This window comes from Podarcis vaucheri, assembly GCF_965113315.1.
Source record: "Podarcis vaucheri genome assembly, chromosome: 1".
NCBI classification, from domain to species: Eukaryota; Metazoa; Chordata; class Lepidosauria; order Squamata; family Lacertidae; genus Podarcis; species Podarcis vaucheri.
Window position 1 is genome coordinate 11,951,363 of NC_138759.1, and position 22,612 is coordinate 11,973,974.

At 46.4% G+C, this 22,612-nt stretch overlaps 1 long non-coding RNA gene across 1 annotated transcript; it reads right to left on the reverse strand.

The window, feature by feature from the left end:
- Nucleotides 1–7,016: 7,016 nt before the first annotated feature.
- On the reverse strand, nt 7,017–14,542 carry LOC309531279. The gene is made up of 3 exons (XR_014219190.1): nt 14,393–14,542; nt 10,007–10,137; nt 7,017–7,391 (listed from the first exon to the last, which is right to left on the reverse strand). It is a non-coding gene; the product is annotated as an uncharacterized lncRNA (long non-coding RNA).
- Between the last annotated feature and the right edge of the window lie 8,070 nt (nt 14,543–22,612).

Below are 22,612 nucleotides of genomic sequence, written 5' to 3' on the forward strand. Positions count from 1 at the left end.
CCTTCCTCTGGTACATTTCTGGAGAAGTAGTACTTTTTCCACTTGCCAGCACAGGTATAATGAGTTGATTGGTGATCCTCATGCCATTGAGGAAGTGGCCAACGTAATGGGAAAATAACTATTATTATTATAAAGGAATGGCAGCCAGAAGCGCTATGGAAGGAATTCCTAGTGCAGGATAGCTGCTCAAGCTCCTCTGTGAAGCAGCTGGTGATAGAAAACAAGCTGGCCTCCAATGATGTCCGGGCGTTCCCTCTATTGAGGGGGAGTGTGTGGAACAGGTCTGGGGGTTTCGATTTCTGGGATTGGAGTTGAGACCTAACCTGGGGAGAAGACAGCAAAGACCTGATGAAGAGAGCACAGCAGAGGTTATATTTTCTGATAATCATCTGGAAAAACAATCTCTCAAAGGACCTGTTGATGGCATTTTACCATTGTACTGTGGAGAGTGTATTAACTTATGGTCTGTGTGTGTGGTTTGGGAGCTGCACGAAAGAACAATGACAAGAAAAACCGATGAGCTATGTGGAGTTGGCAAAGTTAACATATAAATTAAGTGAGAAGGACAACCGGGACTTCAAGGAAGAATGGGAACTTTTTACAATCTATCTAAAAAGACAACAAAAGGATTTGGACTCCTTGGCAGGTTTTGAATAAACACCCACAAATTTATTAGTAGAATATATGATAGATAATGCAATGTTATGTACAATTTTACAATATGCAGAGAATAACATGTATAAACAAATCAGAGGGGGAAGCTGAGGGAAGTCTCTAGAGGGTGGAAGAGGGAGGGAGGAGAAAAAAGGGCGGAATGTAATTGGTTATATTGATTTACAATCTGATTTGTTAAATGTTTACATTATATATATATATATATATATATATATTATTGACCTAAATGATCAAGGGACTAGAGCGAATCCCTTTGAGAAAAGGCATTCAGGAGTTCTTAGTTTAGAGAAAAGAGGAGTAGGAGGTGACATGGAAGAAGTTCACCCAATTATGCATGGCAAGGAGAAAGCGAACAGAGAAAAATCCCCCTGAATGTTGGAAGATTCAGGACAAGCCAAGTCAAGCCAAGTTGGTGGCCGTCATTGTATCTTGGAGTAGCAAATCCCCCGGTTTAGCCATGCACTGTCTAAAGCCCTTCTTCATTTAGTCCAGCGATTCTCAACCTGTGGGTCCCCAGATGTTGTTGGACTATAACTCCCATCACCCCTGAGCTCTGGCCTTGCTAGCTAGGGGTGATGGGAGTTGTAGTTCAACAAGATCTGGGGACCCACAGGTTGAGAACCGCTGATTTAGTCTGTTCTGGATCTTCTGCCATCCATTTAAGCCCCATTGAATGAACAAAAAACTTTTTCCCATCCTCCTTTGAACACCCCTGTTACGCTCCCTTACTCAGCCCTTTTCTAATCTGGAAACACCCCCAAATGTTGTAACCTTTCCGTAGAAGGGGGAGGTCACTTCATCTCCTCCACACACTCAAAAGCCCACCGTGAATGATGGGCATTCCCCAAGTTCCCAGGTAACATGGTCTGCTTGATTCCTTAGAAAGTTAGTCACATACTTCCCCTGTTCCCCAGCCCTAGGAAGGTTGAGTTGGTTCAGTTCTTTGGAATGCATCTGCTTGTCTCTTAAAGTTACTTTCTGTGTATATGATCTCCAGCCTAGGAACAGTGTGACCTGCACTGCAACTCCTAGTAAAAGAAGCTTGCTTTAACATGTTTGTTCTGGTGGATTCCACAATTTGCATACTGCCACGATAAGCACGACATCCCCATCGCTTCTCTTCCTTCCTCTGATTCATGCCAGGCTTCAACAGTAATATGGTTGAACTATTATCCATTGCTTTGCCAATAAATTTATTTGTTTTCCCCCCAGTTTTACTGGAAAACCCCGTGATTCATGGTTCCAGAACACCAGCTGCATCTGATCCCTTTGCTTTACACAGCACAGTATATATTGGGTCACAGAGAAATGTTTCCTGGGTGCCGCCCTTCCCCAAATACCCCATGGGCTTGGCTGCTGTGCTTTCAAACCTTTTGCCTTCATTCTGGACAGAGAGATATAGTTCCCTGGGGAGACGAGTCGATTGTTATGCCACTCTGGGAATTGTAGACCTGGGGGTCGGGGAGAATAGGCCTCTCTGAACATCTCTCAGCAGCCTTAACAAACTATTTCTTTATTTATTAGATTTATATAAGACCTCACAAGATAAAAATACAAGATGAAAGCACAAATAAGTTAATAGATCAGTGTTTTTCAACCTTTTTTGGGCAAAGGCACACTTTTTCATGAAAAAAATCACGAGGCACACCACCACTGTGTGCGGAGAGGGAGATGTCAGAGCCCCGCTGCTCTCTATGGGGAATCGGATGAGAGCGGACCCCCTGTCCGCTCTCTTCCGATCCCATCCGATCTGATCCCCACCCAGGACGGATGGAAAATAGGGTGGACACAGTCCGGCGCCCACCTAGTGGGCGAAAATTTGACTTTTAAAAATTGTTTCCTACGGCACACCAGGCAACATCTCGCGGCACACTAGTGTGCCGCGGAACAGTGGTTGAAAAACACTGTAATAGATGATAGTTAACAGAAACAACAAAGCAATAACTCTGCCTCCCACATTTAAAAGGCTGCAGAATATTAATCAGCCTAGTTAAAGAGAACTACAGTTCCCATAATTCTTTAGGGGCAGCCATTGCTGTTCAAAGTACAGTGGTACCTTGGGTTACATACACTTCAGGTTACAGACTCCGCTAACCCAGAAATAGTACCTCGGGTTAAGAACTTTGCTTCAGGATGAACAGAAATCGCGTGGCGGTGGCACAGCAGCAGCAGGAGGCCCCATTAGCTAAAGTGGTGCTTCAGGTTAAGAACAGTTTCAGGTTAAGAGCGGACCTCTGGAACAAATTAAATACTTAACCCGAGGTACCACTGTAGTCTCATAACGCTTTAAATGCATGCTGTGGCCGTGATCTGACACGACAACGGCAGCTTCTTGTGTTCATGGGACAGCTAATTATTTGAAACGCGAGAAAGTCTCTTTAAGTGCCGCTTGCTAGCAAGAGAGCTTTACATGAAGAGAAATATTCTGATTCGGGTCATTTTAGGATGCATCACTTGCAATACACATACCTGGGCTTTTAAAGCCTTTGCAACCTTTGTGGCACCATAATTCTTTGCTTGCTTAGGAGTAGGGCTAGAGTTTATGCAGCGTAGCAGCTGAGTTACTGCTCTATGGACTGGGAAGTGTCTGGTTTGCGTTTCGCCTCTGCCAGGAATACACTGACCCTAGGCTGGCTCGATTTCTCTCTGCACCATTCCTCCATGTGCAAAACAGCACATAGCATAATAGTGAATCACATGACGGTCCTGTTGTAAGAATTAACTCTGGTGCTAACCTTTAAAGCTTCGAAGCAGGGAGATGGGGAGTCTCAGGCTCAGTGGTCAAATGCACGCCTCCAGACCTCTCTGTTGGGATACTGCCACGGAGACAAAGTCCATCATGGCCCCAAGCCGTCTGCCGGACGATCCATCGATCTCCCGTAGGCACGCAGTATCAGCAATTAGCGACATGAGTTTCTAGGAAATATCTTGCCACATTCCAGAGCTCATGAACACTCTATCAGCAGATAATTCACAGCAAAAGTCGCACTCAGGAGAGCATTATTTACAAGTTTTATTCAGCGTTGATCAGAACAAAGAAAGACATGACTGCCTGCTTCAGTGTCTCCAGACACACAGAGAAACGAAAGCAACAGAAAACATAAACATCCTGTGAACAGGAAATACACAGACTCTGTGACTCTCAAAGCCTGCTCCCTTTTAAGGTGGAATGGAAATATCCTAACACTCTCTAACCCACAGAATTCCCCCCAGGGCCACCCTCTTCTCTGTAGACCATGCCTCTCACTAGCCCAGCTCCCCCCACCCAGCTGTAACATGTCCTTGAGCTTTGAAGCCATCTTGTCTGGATAGAGCCTAGAGAGGGCTGCATGAGCGGGTGTCAAATCTTCTTCTTTCTTCTTTGGCGATCACTCATAGCCAGGTAAGATTGTCTTCCATAAACACAGTTTTAACAATGAGTCCATAAGTGACTGTGGAGGCCAATTCTGGATCCACACGTCCTTCCACAGTGGGGACATTGGTTTCCGGGCAGGAGTTGATCACAGTGTAGATTTGCCAAGCATGCCTTCCTCTTAGCATGTTTCTCCCTTGCATCCTGAGTTCGAGTGTCTTCAAAGCCCATGACACCTTTGGTAAAGGCTGTTCTCCAACTGGAGCGCTCGCAGGCCAGTGTTTCCCAATTGTTGGTGTTTATATGACATTTTAAAAAATTTGCCTTGAGACAGACTTTAAACCTCTTTTGTTGACCACCAACATTATGCTTTCCATTTTTAAGTTCGGAATAGAGTAGTTGCTTTGGAAAATGATCATCAGGCATCCGCACAACATGACCAGTCCAACGAAGTTGATGTTGAAGAATCATTGCTTCAACACTGGTGATCTTTGCTTATTCCAGTACACTGGTATTAGTTTGCCTGTCTTCCCAAGTGATGTGTAAATTTTTTATACAGCGTTTGGGACAAAGGTGACATTTGCATTTGTCACTCCGCCCACTTTTGCCTCTGGCTCCGCCCACCACTGCCATGTGGCATTTGGGGTGGAAAAGGCCCACCCCCACCCCTGCTGTTGATCAAGGGGGTGCTACCTGTGTACAGTACGTTTGTTGTTTTCATGACTGGCTTTTATGAACCATTTAATGGCGGTGCCTGTATTTCTATTCATTCCTTTGTAAGCCTGTCTTGAATTTTTTGTCCCCCCCCTTTTAAAAGTACCCTAGGGTGCCTTTTAAGTGAATAGCTAATGCACATGAGGTGCTCTGAGCACCTGTATGCACTATACCCCCCCCCAAAAAAAGCAAGTTTAGCATTTGAACTAAGAGTTGACTCTCAGCACCAGGAGATGAACTGTGAAGGAAGGAAGGAAAGTGAGAAAGAGACTGATAGGTTTTCCTGGAAAGAGAGATCCGAGTGCTTTCACCCCCACCTCCCTTTATTTTCTGGGCATTTAGTTAGCATGAAATAAAAGCAGTCCCTGCTGCTCTTCTCTTGCTGGTGGAAATCCTGAGAGACATTAGCAGAGAGAGAGCGAGGGAGGGAGAAAAACAGCACCCTCTATTCCCAAGAGCCCCACTGGTGTGAGATGAGTTCCAATTCTTGCACAGAATTGAGCCTAGAAGTAGCTAATCCATTTGTAACACCCGTCCAGGGCCAGTTAGCGAGCTGCCTGCTGCTCTTCAAAGAGGCATCGTGTGGGAGTCCAGCGCCTGGAGCGAAAACACAGCCTTGCCAGGCACACCGAGTTCGGAAAAGTATGTGTGTGTCTGTGAGCAATGAGAGAGGAGGGAGGGGGAGAGATGCCGTTCCCCTGTACCTCTGCTTCCTGTCACATTTTTCTTGCACGCGGCCGTGTTGCGCGTAACAAAGACATCTGCTTCTGGGGTAGGGAGCTGTGAAAAACTGGTGGGTGCCATCTGTAGCCATTAGGATCAATGTTTTGAAAGGACTGGCAACACACACAAACACAGAGAGGGCCCTTAGGTGTCACTCTCTTTCTGACACTTCCAATTTTGAACTTGGGCACGGAATCGGCGCAAAGTACACCTCGGCTCTTGTTTCTGCAGGTGGTGGGTTTCCTTTTTGCCTTGTTACCTCTGATGGCGGTCCTTCCTCCAAACTTTCCAAACCAAGGGAGGCAAAGAAAATGAGAAGGGACTCCCAGTTTGGGATGGGGGAAGAGTTGATTCATTAAAGCTGGGATAGCTGTGTTGGCAGAGCCATGAGACTCATAATCACAGGGTTAATAATAATAATAAATTTTATTTATACGCTGCCCTCCCCAGCCAGAGCCAGGCTCAGGGCAGCTAACACCAGTAAAATTACAATGAAAACATACAGTGGTACCTCGGGTTACAGACGCTTCAGGTTACAGACTCCACTAAGCCAGAAATAGTACCTCGGGTTAAGAACTTTCTTCAGGATGAGAACAGAAATTGTGCTCCAGCGGCGCAGCAGCAGTGGGAGACCCCATTAGCTAAAGTGGTGCTTCAGGTTAAGAACAGTTTCAGGTTAAGTACAGACCTCTGGAACGAATTAAGTACTTAACCGAGGTACCACTGTAATAGGGGGAAAAAGCAACCAATTTAAAATACAGGTATAATGCAATTTAAATGCAGCCTCGTTTTAAAAGTAGCCCATAGATCAAAACCATTCCATAGAAAAAATGTGCACATTGGGAGAACTTTGCGCTAAAATGCTGGTGTATTATCAAAAGGACTTAAAAAAATAAATAAACCACAAACAGAGGTGGATACAGAGAGAATTTGAACATCAAGTGGAAAAAAAAGAAAAACAGAGAGAAACCAGAATTGGCAGATTTGCCCATTCCTGCTCCCAATGTGTTGAAATTGTTTGAAATAGTCATAATGCCATTTGGTTGGCTTAGTGTGTGAGAAAGAGAGAGAGGAGAGAGAGAGATTTGGCAGAGTGACCTCGCCTAAACGAAGAAAACGGGTTGGGAAAATGTTCCCACCAAGGGAGGCATTTCATTCCATTATATAGGATTAGTTTTCCAGAAGTTGCTCAGAGAAGCCAAGCGGCTGTTCTCTCAGCTACCCTCCAAGTTACAGAATGTAGCTTATAATGTAAGTAGCTTATAAATGACTGTTCGAAGCTCAAAAGTGTTCCTGTAAAACTACCCACATCTTAACACGAGAAAAAACAAAAGGAGACATTGTAGGAAACATACCATGTCTAGCAAATAAATCATATAGCGCACTTGTTAACACGATGGAGTTGATATCCCATTCCCCCCAAACTTGCTGCGTTCACTGGGATGGAAGGTGGAGGAAGGCAGAGACCTGGGATCCTCTGTGCAATCCCATTTAACTTGTCTTCATTTCTTGGAAAGTGTTCAAAAATGCAGCCAAGCTATCTCTTCCCAGAAAGGACCATAGCTGGCACACCAGCTGGAACCAATACCAATGCACATCTGTGTACTGGCAAAACACTCTTCAAAAGGAAGCCGTATGCCAGAGAGGCAACCTGATCTTTCCTTACTGGTTCCTTACTGAGCAGCTGCTTGTAGATTTGCTTCTTGGCAGGGGCGGAAGAAGAGGGGTGCAGTGGGTGTGGGCTGTTACGATATTCCGTTTCACCTAAACAGATATGTGGAGTTGTTGTATGTCACATGTCTGTTTACATTCCAGCACAGCTTGCTGGGAACTTCCGTTGTGTGTATAGCTTTTGCTTATGCTGCTTGCTTGGACATGAAGGGGAGAAGACATGTTTTCCCCTTTGTTCTGATGCTGAATAAAATGCCTGTAAATAAACCAAGGCAGCATCTTAAAAAGTAGAGACATCACCTTGTCAACAAAGGCCCGTATAGTAAAAGCTATGGTTTTCCCCGTAGTGATGTATGGAAGTGAGAGCTGGACCATCAAGAAGGCTGATCGCCAAAGAATTGATGCTTTTGAATTATGGTGCTGGAGGAGACTCTTGAGAGTCCCATGGACTGCAAGAAGATCAAACCTATCCATTCTGAAGGAAATCAGCCCTGAGTGCTCACTGGAAGGCTAGATCCTGAAGCTGAGACTCCAATACTTTGGCCACCTCATGAGAAGAGAAGACTCCCTGGAAAAGACCCTGATGTTGGGGAAGATGGAGGGCACAAGGAGAAGGGGACGACAGAGGACGAGATGGTTGGCTAGTGTTCTTGTATCTACCAGCATGAGTTTGACCAAACTGTGGGAGGCAGTGGAAGACAGAAGTGCCTGGCGTGCCCTGGTCCATGGGGTCACGAAGAGTCGGAGACGACTAAACGACTAAACAACAACAACAAGAACAACAAATATGCTCTACACAGCCTCTATCTGCCCTTCTGTTGTGAAGAGTTCTTATCTCTGATGGCTTCTGTGCTCAGCTTCTGAAGGCTTCTGAAGCTTGAGTCGCAGTTACATGCTGATCCAAGGACCGGAGATCGCCTGGCTGCCGGCCGGTGGGCTGGAGCCAACTGGGGGCCTGCCAATTGCCCCCTTTCCTAGGACGCATCCTTATTGAGCAGCTGCCTGTAGATTTGCTTCCCGGCAGGGGCGGAGGAAAGGGGGTGCGGTGGGTGCGGGCAGCCCCGGGTGTCACCACTGTGGGGGTGACAAAATGCTGGGTGGCACTCACTGCGGGGCCTTCAGTGCGCCTTAGCCATGCGTCTCTCCTGGGAGAGATGCGGTGGCTTGGGCGCATGCAGGCTCCACGCTGCCCCAACGGTTCTCCCACTGCCTCCTCTCTAGCTGTAGGGCGGCTGAGTGGGAGGAGGCAGGCAGACTCTGGAGGCCCCACGGTGCACCGCGGACCATGGGTGCCTCACCCCGCCTCTGCCCCCCCATGGGCGGCTTTCTCAGGCTTTCCTCCTGATTAGCTTTAGACCTTCCATTTGTTCACTTCCTGGTGAACCCGTGAAGCTGCTACTCAGAATGACTTTGTTTGCCAGGACTAATAAACTTTAAGTTTCTTTGTTCTGTCATCTAGCAATCTTATCAGACTATTCATTTTTAAAAATATTTTTTATTGCTCAATTTCCACATAACAAATGATCAAACCATATACTAATCACCGACATAATTTCCCCCCTTATTTCCCCCCTCCCCCAAGACTTCCTTCAGCTCCTCTCCCTGATTTCGCTGCACATATTTTCTCTGCATATTATAAAATTGTATATATATCCTTACATATCTGTCCATCATGTTATCAACAACAAATTTGTGTATGTTTATTTAAAACCTGCCAAGGAGTCCAGTTCATTTTGTTGTATTTTAAAATAATTTGCGAAAAGTTCCCATTCCTCCTTGAAGTCACAGTTGTCCTTGTCTCGCAATTTGTATGTCAATTTGGCCAGTTCTGCATAGTTCATCAATTTCTCTTGCCACTGTTCTTTTGTCAGGGTTTCCTCATTCTTCCATCCTTGTGCTATCAAGACTCTTGCTGCTGTTGTAGCATACATAAATAGGTTTCTTATTTTCCTTGGCAGGTCTTGCCCTACAATCCCTAACAAAAATGCTTCTGGGTTTTTTTTTTGCAAATGTCATTTTAAACATTTTCTTCGATTCATTATATATCATTTCCCAATTTTTTTTAACTTCTCTACATCCCTACCACATATGAGAAAAAAATTTATTTCTGCATTCCAATGCTGGCATTTGTCCACAGACAGCTTTCCGGGTCATGTGCCCAGCATGACTAAACTGCTTATGGCACAACGGAACACCGTGACGGAAGCCAGAGTGCATGGAAATGCTGTTTACCTTCCTGTCACAGCGGTACCTATTTATCTACTTGCACTGGTGTGCTTTCAAACTGCTCGGTTGGCAGGAGCTGGGACAGAGCAACGGGAGCTCACCCTGTTGCGGGGATTCAAACCACTGACCTTCTGACTGGCAAGCCCAAGAGGCTCAGTGGTTTAGACCACAGTGCCACCCGCGTCCCAGAATCTATATATATACCAGACTACAGCACACCAAAGGGAACATAGGTGCAGCAGCTGCCAGGGGTGTAGGAAGGGGGAGGTCTGCCCCAGATGTCATCCTTGAGGGAGGGTGATGAAATGGCCCACTGCAGGGGTTGACACTTACCGCGGGGCCTGGCCTGTAGTGCTCCTGAGCCACATGCCTCTGGGTGTGACATGGTGGCTTGGGGCCCCTGCGCTGCCCGAAATGGCAGATTGGGTCTTGTGTCCACCAGGCGGACACCGTGGGCAGCTCACTGCACCGCCCCTGGGGCAGATAGCTGCGGTGCCCCCGTGGGTGGCTCGCCCTCCCCACATGGGCAGCTGCTCCGCCCCTGCTACCCCAAGTGCCCGGGCAGCTAGCTACGCCCCAGCAGCTGCCTTAATTTCGTTGTTCTCTATGGGACAATGATAATAAAGATTATCGTATCATAGCTACCTGGATTTCAGCATTTCCTTCTCTAAACTTTAATGTCCGAATATCCTCCAGAAATCATGAGCCATCAAACACATGTCAACTCACATCTTTTCTCCACTCCATTAAGGTATTATTGATGGTCGGCACCTACCCTTTATAAAATAAGTTTAGAAAATTAATCTCAACCTCAAACTCTATTGACAGGATTTGTTTTTGTTTTGCAAAGGTCTGTGGGCTGGTCCCGAGGGTCAACCGTGTGGCGAGGTCTGAGTCCAGTCCGAGGTCGAGGGTCTGGTATGGAGGCTGTCCATCAAAGGTGAGGCAGGGTCCAAGGCAGGGAGTCAGGCAAGGTCAGGAACTCTGGCAGAAGAGCAGGACAGGGTGCAGGCAGGAACAGGCTACCAACAATGTTGCTCCCACAACTTGGGACTGGGGCTGGCTGGCTTTTATCTGCCCCGAGGCATAGGGCGGACCCGGTCCACAGGTGACTCGCCTCTCCTGGCCTGGAGGCGAGCACTCCTCCTGCAGGAACTTAGTTCCCTCCGCCTCTCTGTCCTGAGCCTCTGCAGCTCAGGAGAGGCTGGAGGGTTACCGGACGCAGAGGCAACCTCAGCTCCCCTGATGGGGCTGGGAGAGGAGCACCTGCAAGCAATGGGTCCTCCATCACCTCAGGGGCCAGAGAAGACTCAGCTGATGCCTGTACCTGAGGATCCAGCACAGGTGAGGACCCTTCAGGCTCAGGCCCCAGCCTCGGCTCAGCTGGTTCTGGAGGCGGGGACTCTTGTGCAGGCTGGGATTCTTCAGGTTCGGCCTCTGAGTCCAAATCCCAGGCCATCACGGTCTGCTTATTGCATTTTCAGTGAGTCATTTCAAAGGATTTCTTTTCTGTATTCACTTGCTTCTTGGTTTGCTTGGTGCAAAAAACAAGAAAACAAAAAAACAAAAAACATACCCTACAAATAATTTTCTCCAGGGATTTCATAAAGAAGATTGCATTAAGAAGTTTTGCATCCCATTATCTTTGTAGGCTGGTTGGGGTCTGCGATGCAGAATCAGAATTGCTATTGATTGATTTGCTAACAAATCAAGCTGGTATTGTTTTTGAAACTTACATGAACTGACTTCCAACAATGGGGAGTGGAGGAAAGAGATATTGCCCACCCCCCCATCTTTAAAAATGGGTGGATATTAGATGTGGCTCTTCTTGGTAGGGTCCACTGAAATTACAAACTCCTTCCACTTCAGGGATGGGACCTGTGATCCCATCAGGGATATTCAGGGATACTGGACCTGTAGCGCTGCCATTGGACTTTAACTCCCATCGCCAGTATGCTGATGGTGCTCAGTTCTATTTTATTTTATTACAGTGGGAAAGAAGGAGGTTTGTCATGCAGAGGTATGTAAAATCTTCACGTCCTGAAATTCTCCCCCCCCAACATTGGGAGGGGGGGGGACTTAACATCCTCTGCACCTTTACTATTGCTGTGCCATGCCTCCCACCCAACCTCTGGTAATTCTGCTATCCTTTCATACGTCAGCCTTTTCTTCTTCCCTGACCTAGAATCTTAAAATCCCTTTTGTCAAGTCTTCCTCTTCAAGGCATGAAAGGTCTACAGCAATATTCAGGTTTCGCGATGAGGAACAGCCCTACTGGGAGAACATCAGTAAACCTCTGAGCTAAAACTGGCATGCTTTGAGGGGTTCGCCGGCTGGTGCTGGCAACACACAGGAACAGTTCCCTGCAGGTCTAATTATTTTTACTAGATGAGGTCCCATTGCAACGAATAAGAAGCTTATTCTACATTGGGGCTCCCCCCCTCCTTTTCATGAGTCTAAGACCCAGGAAAAATGCACAAAATGGTGCAGAAAGATATAGCACAGGAACAATAGCAAAGTCGCAGAGGGGTCTTAAAAAGGAGGATTTTGCTGTGCTGGTAGTCAGTTCAGGCTTTGTGTGTGTGTGTGTGTGTGTGTGTGTGTGTGTGTGTAACATTTGCATTTGCCTTGTCTCTCGACCCTTATGTTATTAGGCTTTGGCTGGGGAAAATAAACCAGCATCAAGATTAGGTATGCAAAAGAGAATTACCATTTATCCCTGAGAATCACTCGAATTTCCTTTCTCTCACCTTGGTTGTAAACAAAGGTTGCCTCCATGCAGCCTACACTGTTGCCCAAGGAGACCTGCTATTTAAGATTTTGTTCCATATTAGGAGAATAAAGCAGGACGTCCAAAAATGTACTGTATTTTGGAAAGTGGTTTGTCTATCTGTCCTCCTGCCAGTTCTCTAAAGGTTTGTCTGCCTCTGGAGATATTGTCACTGAACTATACACAGGGGTTCCTGAAGTGGGGGTGGCAGTCATTGTCAACCTTTTAGACAATCAAGATGGCAAACCAAAATATGGCATTGACATGACTTCATTGATTTTTGCTTTGATGAGGCCAAACTCATAAATTACACTGTACATTTTAAAAACCACAATATATTTGGTTTCTGCAAATTCCCAGGCAGCACCAGTCACTCCCTACCAGCATAGAATGATTTCATGGTGATATGAAGCCTTTGCATATCTACTAAGAAACAGGTGTCAACTGAGCTCAATGGAACTGACTCCCTGGTAGGCATATGTGAGGTGAAGGTCCTGTGTGAGTGCCTGGAGGCAGTTGGAGGATGGATGGTGGCTAACAGATTGAGGTTGAATCCTGACAAGACAGAAGTACTGTTTTGGGGGGACAGGAGGCAGACGGGTGTGAAGGACTCCCTGGTCCTGAATGGGGTAACTTTACCCCTGAAGGACCAGGTGCGCAGCCTGGGAGTCATTTTGGACTCACAGCTGTACATGGAGGTGCAAGTCAATTCTGTGTCTGGGGCAGCTATTTACCAGCTCCATCTGGGACGCAGGCTGAGACCCTATCTGCCCACGGATTGCCTCGCCAGAGTGGTGCACGCTCTGGTTATCTCCCGCTTGGACTACTGCAATGCGCTCTACTTGGGGCTACCTTTGAAGGTGACCCAGAAAGTACAACTAATCCAGAATGTGGCAGCTAGACTGGTGACTGGGAGTGACCGCCGAGACCACATAACACAGGTCTTGAAAGACCTACATTGGCTCTCAGTACATTTCTGAGCACAATTCAAAGTTGGTGCTGACCTTTAAAGCCCTAAACGGCCTCAGTCAAGTATACCTGAAGGAGTGTCTCCACCACCACTGCTCAGCCCGGACACTGAGGTCCAGCGCCAATGACCTTCTGGCAGTTCTCTCACTCCGAGAAGCCAAGTTACAGGGAACCAGGCAGAGGGCCTTCGCGGGAGTAGCACCCGCCCTGTGGAATGCCCTCACCCCAGATGTCAAAGAGAACAACAACTACCAGAGTTTTAGAAGACATCTGAAGGCAGCCCTGTTTAAGGAAGCTTTTAATGTTTGATGCATTACTGTATTTTAATATTTTGTTGGAAGCCGCCCATATGCTCTGTTAGATATCTCTTTGCCAGTGACATCTGTACAGGATATATAGGGAGGTTCTTTCTTCCACCCATTGTGTTATTGCAGGGGGGTCAACCTGGTGTACGCCGGCTGCTTTGGACTACAACTTCAATCATCCACAGTCAGCATGGGCAATGGCCATGGACAATGGGTATTGTAGTCTGCAGCATCTGAAGAGCACCACATGGGCTACCTTTATGCTTCTGAAAGGCTGACGTTTCATCCTTTCAGTGTTGTAATAAAAGTCTTTCGGCGACCAGCACCGATTATGGGCTCCATCATGAGATTCCCACAGCACGGAGAGACATAACCCAGCCATGGGTTTGTGTGGTGTGTGAAATGTCCTCTAGGCTGGCCAGAGGCAGCAAGCAGCTGAAACAAAAGCTATCAGCCCAACGTGTCAAGGGAGTGTTTGGAAGGCGTGTGGAGATGTCGATTGGCACCGTTTCCATGGGCACCCTATGGTCTCTGTTGCAAAGCACTGCACTCCCGGTGCTTCTCCGCACAATAATTAATTCATTGATTTACAAATAGGCTGTGTAACCCACCAGGGTGCATTTGAGAAACTGGGAAACCATTACAGTCTAATGGCTTTCCACCCCTCCAAACCTGTTAAGTGTGCGAGCGCTGGAGGCAGCGCCACTTGAGTCTGTCAATCAATAATTCAAAGAAGGCAAAGAAACTGGCCCTGGGAAGAGGGGGAGAAGAAGAAGAAGCTAAATCAGGGAAAGCGCAGAGAAGGGAGTTTCTGTTATCTATGGGAACCTCTTAGTCTTCGCTGGGATCCTGGATCGTGAGAAAATATCTGCAGGCAGACCCCGGTCGATACCAAAAGGGAGGCAAATTGATTTCTGGGATACCTAAGGGCTTCTCCAGATGCAATTAGACACCTTATCAAAGTTCTCAAGTAAAACCAGAGATTACCTTGAGCAGGAAAACAAAGCTTGCGGCGAATTTCAATCCAGACGGCCCTGTTTTAGGAGCTCACCAATCCGCCGTTGGGTTGCAGTTTCTTTCTCTTCGGTTTGTGGGTTGTGGGGTGCTGTAAACTTCCAGTGATACTCTGTGAACGAAAGTGGTTGTTTGCTAGTGAGAGGCTTTATAATAAGAGGAAAAACTCTCTTCTTCCTGCCCTTTCTCCAACCCCCACTCTTCTGTTTCATAGAATTGTAAAGCTGGAAGCGATTCTGAAGGTCATCCAGTCCTTCCACCCAGTGGTGGTGGTAGGGATGAGCAAGTCAGTCAATTTCTGGGTCTTTCCATTTTTCCATTTTCTCTCTCTCTTGTTTTTGAAATCTTAAGTTCATTTCTAAGTTCTACCTCTCTTTTAATTCAGAACAAGTGAAGGCGGTGAAAGTCCTGTGTGAGTGCCTGGAGGTGGTTGGAGGATGGGTGGTGGCTAACAGATTGAGGTTGAATCCTGACAAGACAGAAGTACTGTTTTTGGGGGACAGGGGGCGGGCAGGTGTGGAGGACTCCCTGGTCCTGAATAGGATAACTGTGCCCCTGAAGGACCAGGTGTGCAGCCTGGGAGTCATTTTGGACTCACAGCTGTCCATGGAGGCGCAGGTCAATTCTGTGTCCAGGGCGGCTGTCTATCAGCTCCACCTGGTATGCAGGCTGAGACCCTACCTGCCCGCGGACTGTCTCGCCAGAGTGGTACGTGCTCTAGTTATCTCCATCTTGGACTACTGCAATGCACTCTATGTGGAGCTACCTTTGAAGGTGACCTGGAAACTACAATTAATCCAGAACGCGGCAGCTAGACGGGTGACTGGGAGCAACCACTGAGACTACATAACACTGGTCCTGAGAGATCTGCATTGGCTCCCAGTACGTTTCTGAGCACAATTCAAAGTGTTGGTGCTGACCTTTAAAGCCCTAAATGTCCTTGGTCATAAAGCGTCTCCACCCCCATCATTCAGCCTGAGATCCAGTGCTGAGGGCCTTCTGGCAGTTCCCTCATTGCGAGAAGTGAGGTTACAGGGAACCAGGCAGAGGGCCTTCTCGGTAGTGCCACCCGCCCTGTGGAACACACTCCCTTCAGATGTGAAGGAAATAAGCAGCTATCTTCTCTTTAAAAGACATCTGAAGGCAGCCCTGTTTAGGGAAGTTTTTAATATTTAATGCTGTATTATTTTTAACACTCGATTGGAAATCACCCAAAGTGACTGGGGAAACTCAGCCAGATGGGTGGGGTATAAATAATAATAAATTATTATTATTATTATTATTATTATTATTATTATTATTATTATTATTATTATTATTAAAGTTCCTCATGAAAATTCCTGAATTGCAGGGGGTTGAACTAGAAGACCCTTAGGGTCCCTTCCAACACTAAGATTTGGTTGTTGTTTAGTCGTTTAGTCATGTCCAACACTTTGTGACCCGACTTCCCTTCCAACTTTATGGTTCTACAGCCGCATGCAAGTATAGTTATAGTTATGCAATATTGCCTAAGATAGTCTCTCTCTCTCTCTCTCTCTCTCTCTCTCTCTCTCTCTCTCTCTCTCTGCAAATCTGTTTTCCTTAATCAACTACATCACACAGGGCACCACTGAAAAATGAGAGCCAAAATGCTACCACTGTTACTGAACTCCAGCTCCCATCAACCGTAGCCAGCATGGGCCATGGGATATGTAGTCCATCAGCATCTTGACGGCAGAATGTTGGATTCTGCTCCAGTCTGGGGGTGAGGACTGCAACGAAGGCTCTGGAAACTGGCCCATGGCCCATATTTATGCTTTATGCACTTCCTGCATCACAGACGATTGGAGTGGACGAGCCCCTGCAATTCTAAGACTCTATGTATCATGTAGAGGTTCCTTAAGAAATACACGGAGAAGGGGATATATCTACAACAGCACATTACTAAACAATGACCTTGTTAGCACCCCATGCACTCTTAAAAAATGCACGGCTAAATTAAATGATTTAGTTTTGGTAGCACGAGCTGTTCTTGACAACGGTAGCTTCGGGTAATTTGGGGCAAAAATTCTTATCTCTGCAAAGCATTCAGTCCCATTTAAGATGGCAAAATAAGGACTGGAGGAAAAATAATAATGGGGGCCCAGGGAACAAAGTGGGGAATATTACACAAGGAATCAGGGCAATGGAAAATGGATGTCTGCTCCATCTTAATGCTACCTCGAAATTAAGTTCAAGTTACATGCTCAATTAATCTGCTAATCCTCCTTAATGCCCCTTCTCCATGTCCCAGTGCAGGATACCTCTGGGACCTGTTGGGGTTCCCCATGGAACATTTTATATCCTTCATTATGCTGGTGTCTAAATCAGGGATATGGCTTTGCTAATGCTGTTCCTCACACTGCCTTTGCATCATTTCATTGTTTGCCTCAAATTCGTGTCCTCCTTGCTTATGCATTCACAACAGGGACCGCAGCCTGCTTTGCAAAGCATCCCCCACTCCTCCTCTCACGTTCATCATGCGAAATCTCACTTTGCAATTCAACGGCATCTGTTTGGTCTATTATTGATACCCAGCACAGCCGCATGCAAGTATAGTTATAGTTCTGTGCTCTCCTTCAATAATAACTTGGTGTCAGGGTAACTTAAACTCAGGGTATAGATGCCACAAGGTACGGTCAGTGGTGCTATTTGACTCAAAAGCTATGCTTGTCCTGCAGGAAATTTCAGAGGATGGTTGAACTGTAGTGCTGGAAAGGACCCCAAGGGTCATCTAGTCCAACCCCCTGCAATGCAGGAATCACAGCTAAATAATCCCTGACAGATGACCACCCAACCTCTGCTTAAAAACCTCCAACAAAGGAGGTCCCACCACTTCCAGGAATTTGTCTAATCAAGGACTGTGGCATTTGACCTCCTAGGTGTGTGACATCATACTGGGTTCATAGGGAAAGGGTTAACTAATTGTAAAATGACTAACCAATGGGAACCCAGGGGGAGGAGTTAGAGTTAGGGCGGAGAAGACAGTCTGGAGTTAGAAGAGACAGAGAAGATAAGGTAAGTCTGTGGGTTGGGCTAGTCTGGTGTGAGAGAGTGAGAAAATTTGTTAAGAGGAGTCAGTCAAACAGTTGAGATAACCAGTCAGAAGGTATTAGGAAGGTATAGGCCGGTAAAGAAACTAAAGTTAAGATACTGACAGGAATATTATCGGAGAAACCATAAACTTGTTAATATCTGTAAAATACACTTTTTTTTTTTGTTCACTTTTAACACTTTTAGCATCAGTGTTTTACCAGAGAGTAACTGGTTGGAAGTGAGAGCTGGGCCATAAAGAATGCTGATCGCCAAAGAATTGATGATTTTGAATTATGGTTCTGGAGGAGACTCTTGAGAGTCCCATGGACTGCAAGAAGATCAAACCTATCCATTCTGAAGGAAATCAGCCCTGAGTGGTCACTGGAAGGACAGATCCTGAAGCTGAGGCTCCAATACTTTGGCCACCTCCTGAGAAGAGAAGACTCCCTGGAAAAGACCCTGATGTTGGGAAAGATTGAAGGCACAAGGAGAAGGGGACGATGGAGGACAAGATGGTTGGATAGTGTTCTTGACGCTACCAGCATGAGTTTGACTAAACTGCGGGAGGCAGTGGAAGACAGGAGTGCCTGGCGTGCTCTGGTCCTTGGGGTCACGAAGAGTCGGACACGACTAAAGCTGCCTTCTCCTGAGTCAAACTCTTGGTCCATCTAGCTCAATATGGCCAACACTGATTGGCAGGGGCACTCCAGGGCTTCAGACATGGGCCTCTCCCAGCTCCGCCTGGAGGACGTCAGGGACTGAACCCTATACATGCCAAGTGCTTGTTCTGCCACAAAGCTATGGAAACATCCTGCTTTCTATGTGTCTACCTGCATCCATTTTCATCTCTGTGAAACGCGGGCATCACAAGGCATTCTGTCAGGTTCCAAAAACGCAGGCAACTTAATTGGTGCATAATTTCGAGACTGCAATGTTTGTGTGAGTGAATTATTCTGTCTTGTGCCTTTTGCCTGCTTTGCATTTACCAAAGGGGTCTGCTTGCGTCTGCTATCCAAGAACGGTGCCTGGCTTGTTTTCCGCGGAGCTACGCTTGGTTGTTTATAGAATTTTATTACAAGGCGATCATTACGTTTGCTGCTAATCGAGATCGGTTTTCTTTAATAAGGAGGCACTGTGTGCCAAAGTTGGTTCTTTCAGACAAAGCCTGATTAGCTTATTACCTCAGGATGAATTTCCCACATGGAATAGCTCATAATTAGCCTCGGATATAACCCCAGCGAGGCTGGTGGGAATAAGGGCTCGATTTACATATAAAAGTTGCGCTGCTCTGAGAAGCTAATTCTAGTAACACAATTCTTGTTGAGTAGAGGTCATGCAGTCAGTGTGTCCTAGAAAGGCGATCATAAGCTGCCCTAAACTGCTCAGACCTCGCTACAGGATGGGGAGAGGACAGGCCCTCCAAGTGTCCTATTTTCCAGGGATGTTTTTGTTTACCTTCTGGTATAATAATAATAATAATAATATATTATTTGTACCCCGCCCATCTGGCTGGGTTTCCCCAGCCACTCTGGGCAGCTTCCAACAAAGATTAAAAATACATCAAAATGTCACACATTAAAAACTTCCCTGAATAGGCCTGCCTTCAGATGTTTTCTAAATAATTATTTCGTTGTCCCCGAAGGGGGCAATGACAATAAAGATATTATTATTATTATTAAATGTCAAGTAGTTGACATCTGATGGGAGGGCGTTCCACAGGGCGGGTGCCGCTACCGAGAAGGCCCTCTGCCTGGTTCCCTGTAGCTTTGCTTCTCGCAGTGAGGGAACCACCAGAAGGCCCTCGGAGCTGGAGCTCAGCGTCCGGGCAGAACAATGAGGGTGGAGATGCTCCTTCAGGTATACTGGGCCGAGGCCCTTTAGGGCTTTAAAGGTCAACACCAACACTTTGAATTGTGCTCGGAAACGTACTGGGAGCCAATGTAGATCTTTTGAGACTGGTGTTATGTGGTCTCGGTGGCTGCCCCCAGTCACCAGTCTAGCTGCCGCATTCTGGATTAGTTGTAGTTTCCGGGTCACCTTCAAAGGTAGCCCCAAGTAGAGCGCATTTGGTACTGCTTGAAAGGAAAGAAACTACCTGTTCAACGCAACCTTCTTCTTCTCTATGCAGACACCTAATGTTGATTATTAGATGTTTAACATTGACAAGCTGGCAAAGGAGCAGAAACACTCCCAAACAGATCTTCACGTACAAAAACAAGTATATTCTAAGTGCAGGTTTGTTTGTATATTTCTGCTTCCATCAGACTTCCTATTTGGTGATCTCAGGAATTCTCTCTTTTTCTCCACTCAAGTCTCTTCTAAGCAGTTTGCAGTGTGATGAGGGGAAACATAAAAAACAAAACACATTTTCATTTTGTACCAAGCTCTTGTCAAAGTGAAGCCCGGCTTAACCGTCTTACACAACGCAGCTTCCACACATCAGCACTCTTAACAGTGCTCATTTAGATGGGCAGGAAAAGCTAATTTTAGCTTGAAATTGGAGGCAATTACAGGTTCAGGAAAGGAATGGGGGAGTGTGCACCATCAGTGATTGATTTCTTTGGGATAAAGGCTTGGAATGAAGAGTAAAGTACAGGCAACAAGCGGTTTGCACAGGGGTTATATTCCTGACTCCTTTGCACAACGGTGGAGTGTGCATAAGCCTGCTCTGCCCCATTCTGCCCCCACCCCGTTCTGATCCACATTCCTCCCCCTTTTTGGGCCACTTCTGGGTCACCACGATGCACTGTGGACGATCGAACCTCAAACGGATGCACACAAATTGGTCGTTGCCCATAGTAAAAACTGGAAAGAAAGAGGGATCCGCATAGCACTGAATCAGTATGAATATTAGTAAGACTCTGCATTTTTCAAATGGTATCTAGAGAGCTGCTTCCAGTCAGTGTGGACAATGCTAAGCTAGAAGGAGCAGTGGGCTGAGCCGGTACAAGGCAACTTCTTATGAAATCTGTTCGGTTGCACTGGATGTACTCAGACCAGAGATTTGTTCCCTGCACATGATGGTTATTTTCCAACGCTGAAACTTCCCAGGAGGAGAGGGCAAGGCAAGCCGAAGGGTTGTAGCTTAGTGGCAGAACATCTACTTTGCATGCAGACAATTCCAGGTTCAATCCTGGGCATCTCCAGGCAGCACTGGAAATGTCTCCTGCCTGGAACCCCAAAAGCTGCTGCCAGTCCGTGTAGACAATACTGAAGTAGATGGACCCATGGGTCTGATTCAGTATAAAGCAGCTTTCTATGTTCCTGTGAGTGGGTGTCAGTGGTTCTTCTCCTTCACTACTTGTGCCATTAAACATAAAAATATTTCCCTATACATAGCTGTATATGGAAGTGAGAGCTGGGCCATAAAGAAGGCTGATCGCCGAAGAATTGGTGCTTTTGAATTATGGTGCTGGAGGAGACTCTTCAGAAACCCATGGACTGCAAGAAGATCAAACCTATCCATTCTGAAGGAAATCAGCCCTGAATGCTCACTGGAAGGACAGATCGTGAAGCTGAGGCTCCAATACTTTGGTCACCTCATGAGTAGAGAAGACTCCCTGGAAAAGACCCTGATGTTGGGAAAGATTGAGGGCACAAGGAGAAGGGGACGACAGAGGACGAGATGGTTGGATAGTGTTCTCGAAGCTACCAGCATGAGTTTGACCAAACTGTGGGAGGCAGTGGAAGACAGGAGTGCCTGGCGTGCTCTGGTCCATGGGGTCACGAAGAGTCGGACACAACTAAATGAGTAAACAACAACAACAAGCTGCCTTCAGATGTCTTCTAAAGGTTGTATAGTTACTTATCCCCTTGGCTTGGGGGTTGCATAAGTCCACATCCTCTAACATTTCTCCAATTAAAATAGGGACGGCTTAAGGAAAAGTGGGACATTCCAGAATCAAACCAGAAACTGGGATGGCTTCTGTAAATCTGGGACTGTCCCTGGAAAATAGGGAAACTTGGAGGGTTTGGTGGCTGGGTCCCATTTTTTCATATGTGGTGGACTTGTAAAAGAAGAAACAGGCTTTTGGGAAATGATACATAATGAATTGAAGAAGGTGTTTAAAGTAGTCATCCCCTAAAAGCCTGAAACATTTCTTTTGGGAATAATAGGGACAGAGGTTTCCAAAAAGTTGGTTAAATTGTTTACGTATGCCACCACCGCAGCCAGAATTCTGTACACGCAGAAATGGAATGAAAGTGGAGATGGCAAAACTGATGGCATAAATAAGAGACCAAAAAGAAGAAACACTTACAGAAAAATGCAGAGCCTTTTTGGATTATTTGAGAAAATATTATAGTCAAATGAAATAGCAGGCAGGACTTGATAAAGGAATGAGATATGAGAAAAATGCTTTCGAGAAATATTCTTATATGGCAGCAGGTGAAAGATTTGAAGAGAAACATCATTGAAGTAAGGATGGGGAGTCAAAATCTTAAGGGAATGTTGTACTGAAATTGAATTGAATTTGTTAAATTGTTTGAAAATAAAAAATTGTGTGTGGGGAGGGGAATCAGTGACCGTTTTCCCTGTCAGGTTGTGGGCACCATCCCACAATGCCTTGCAACGCTGACCTCTGACCCTGCCCTGGACTCTGATGTGAACACAGGGGAGGCACCAAGTGCATTGCAGAGAACGGAGAAGCTTTTGCTTAATTCATGCCATGAGCACCGCCCCCCCCCTGCTCACTGGAGCCCCTGGGTGCCTTGCAAAGAAATGGCCATCCACTTCGCTCCTCCATTTCCCTTCGAAAAGAAAAGGCTTCCTGTGATCAGTCCTCTTTGCTGCTGGATTATGAATACCAAACAAATGCACATTAAAGCCCAGGTGGGTGTTTATATCCCCCATGAAGCATTGCTAATGGTTGCTGAGCCGACCTTTATGGTGTTGGATTGTTTCCATAAGTAAAACAGGAGACGGCTGCTGTTTGCTTGGAACCGGTTTGTATCAGCAGGAGGGTGCGCAACACACGGGATGTAATGCACGGTTTTTTTGCGACGTGAACACCGGTCCCATTGGTCTACAGGGTGCTGCGACCGAGCGAGAGAAGCAGAACAGATTTAATATTCCATTTGGGCTTCCTGTAGCCTAGAAGCTCAGCAGGTAGGAATGAATTGTTGCTAGCCGGGTGATTA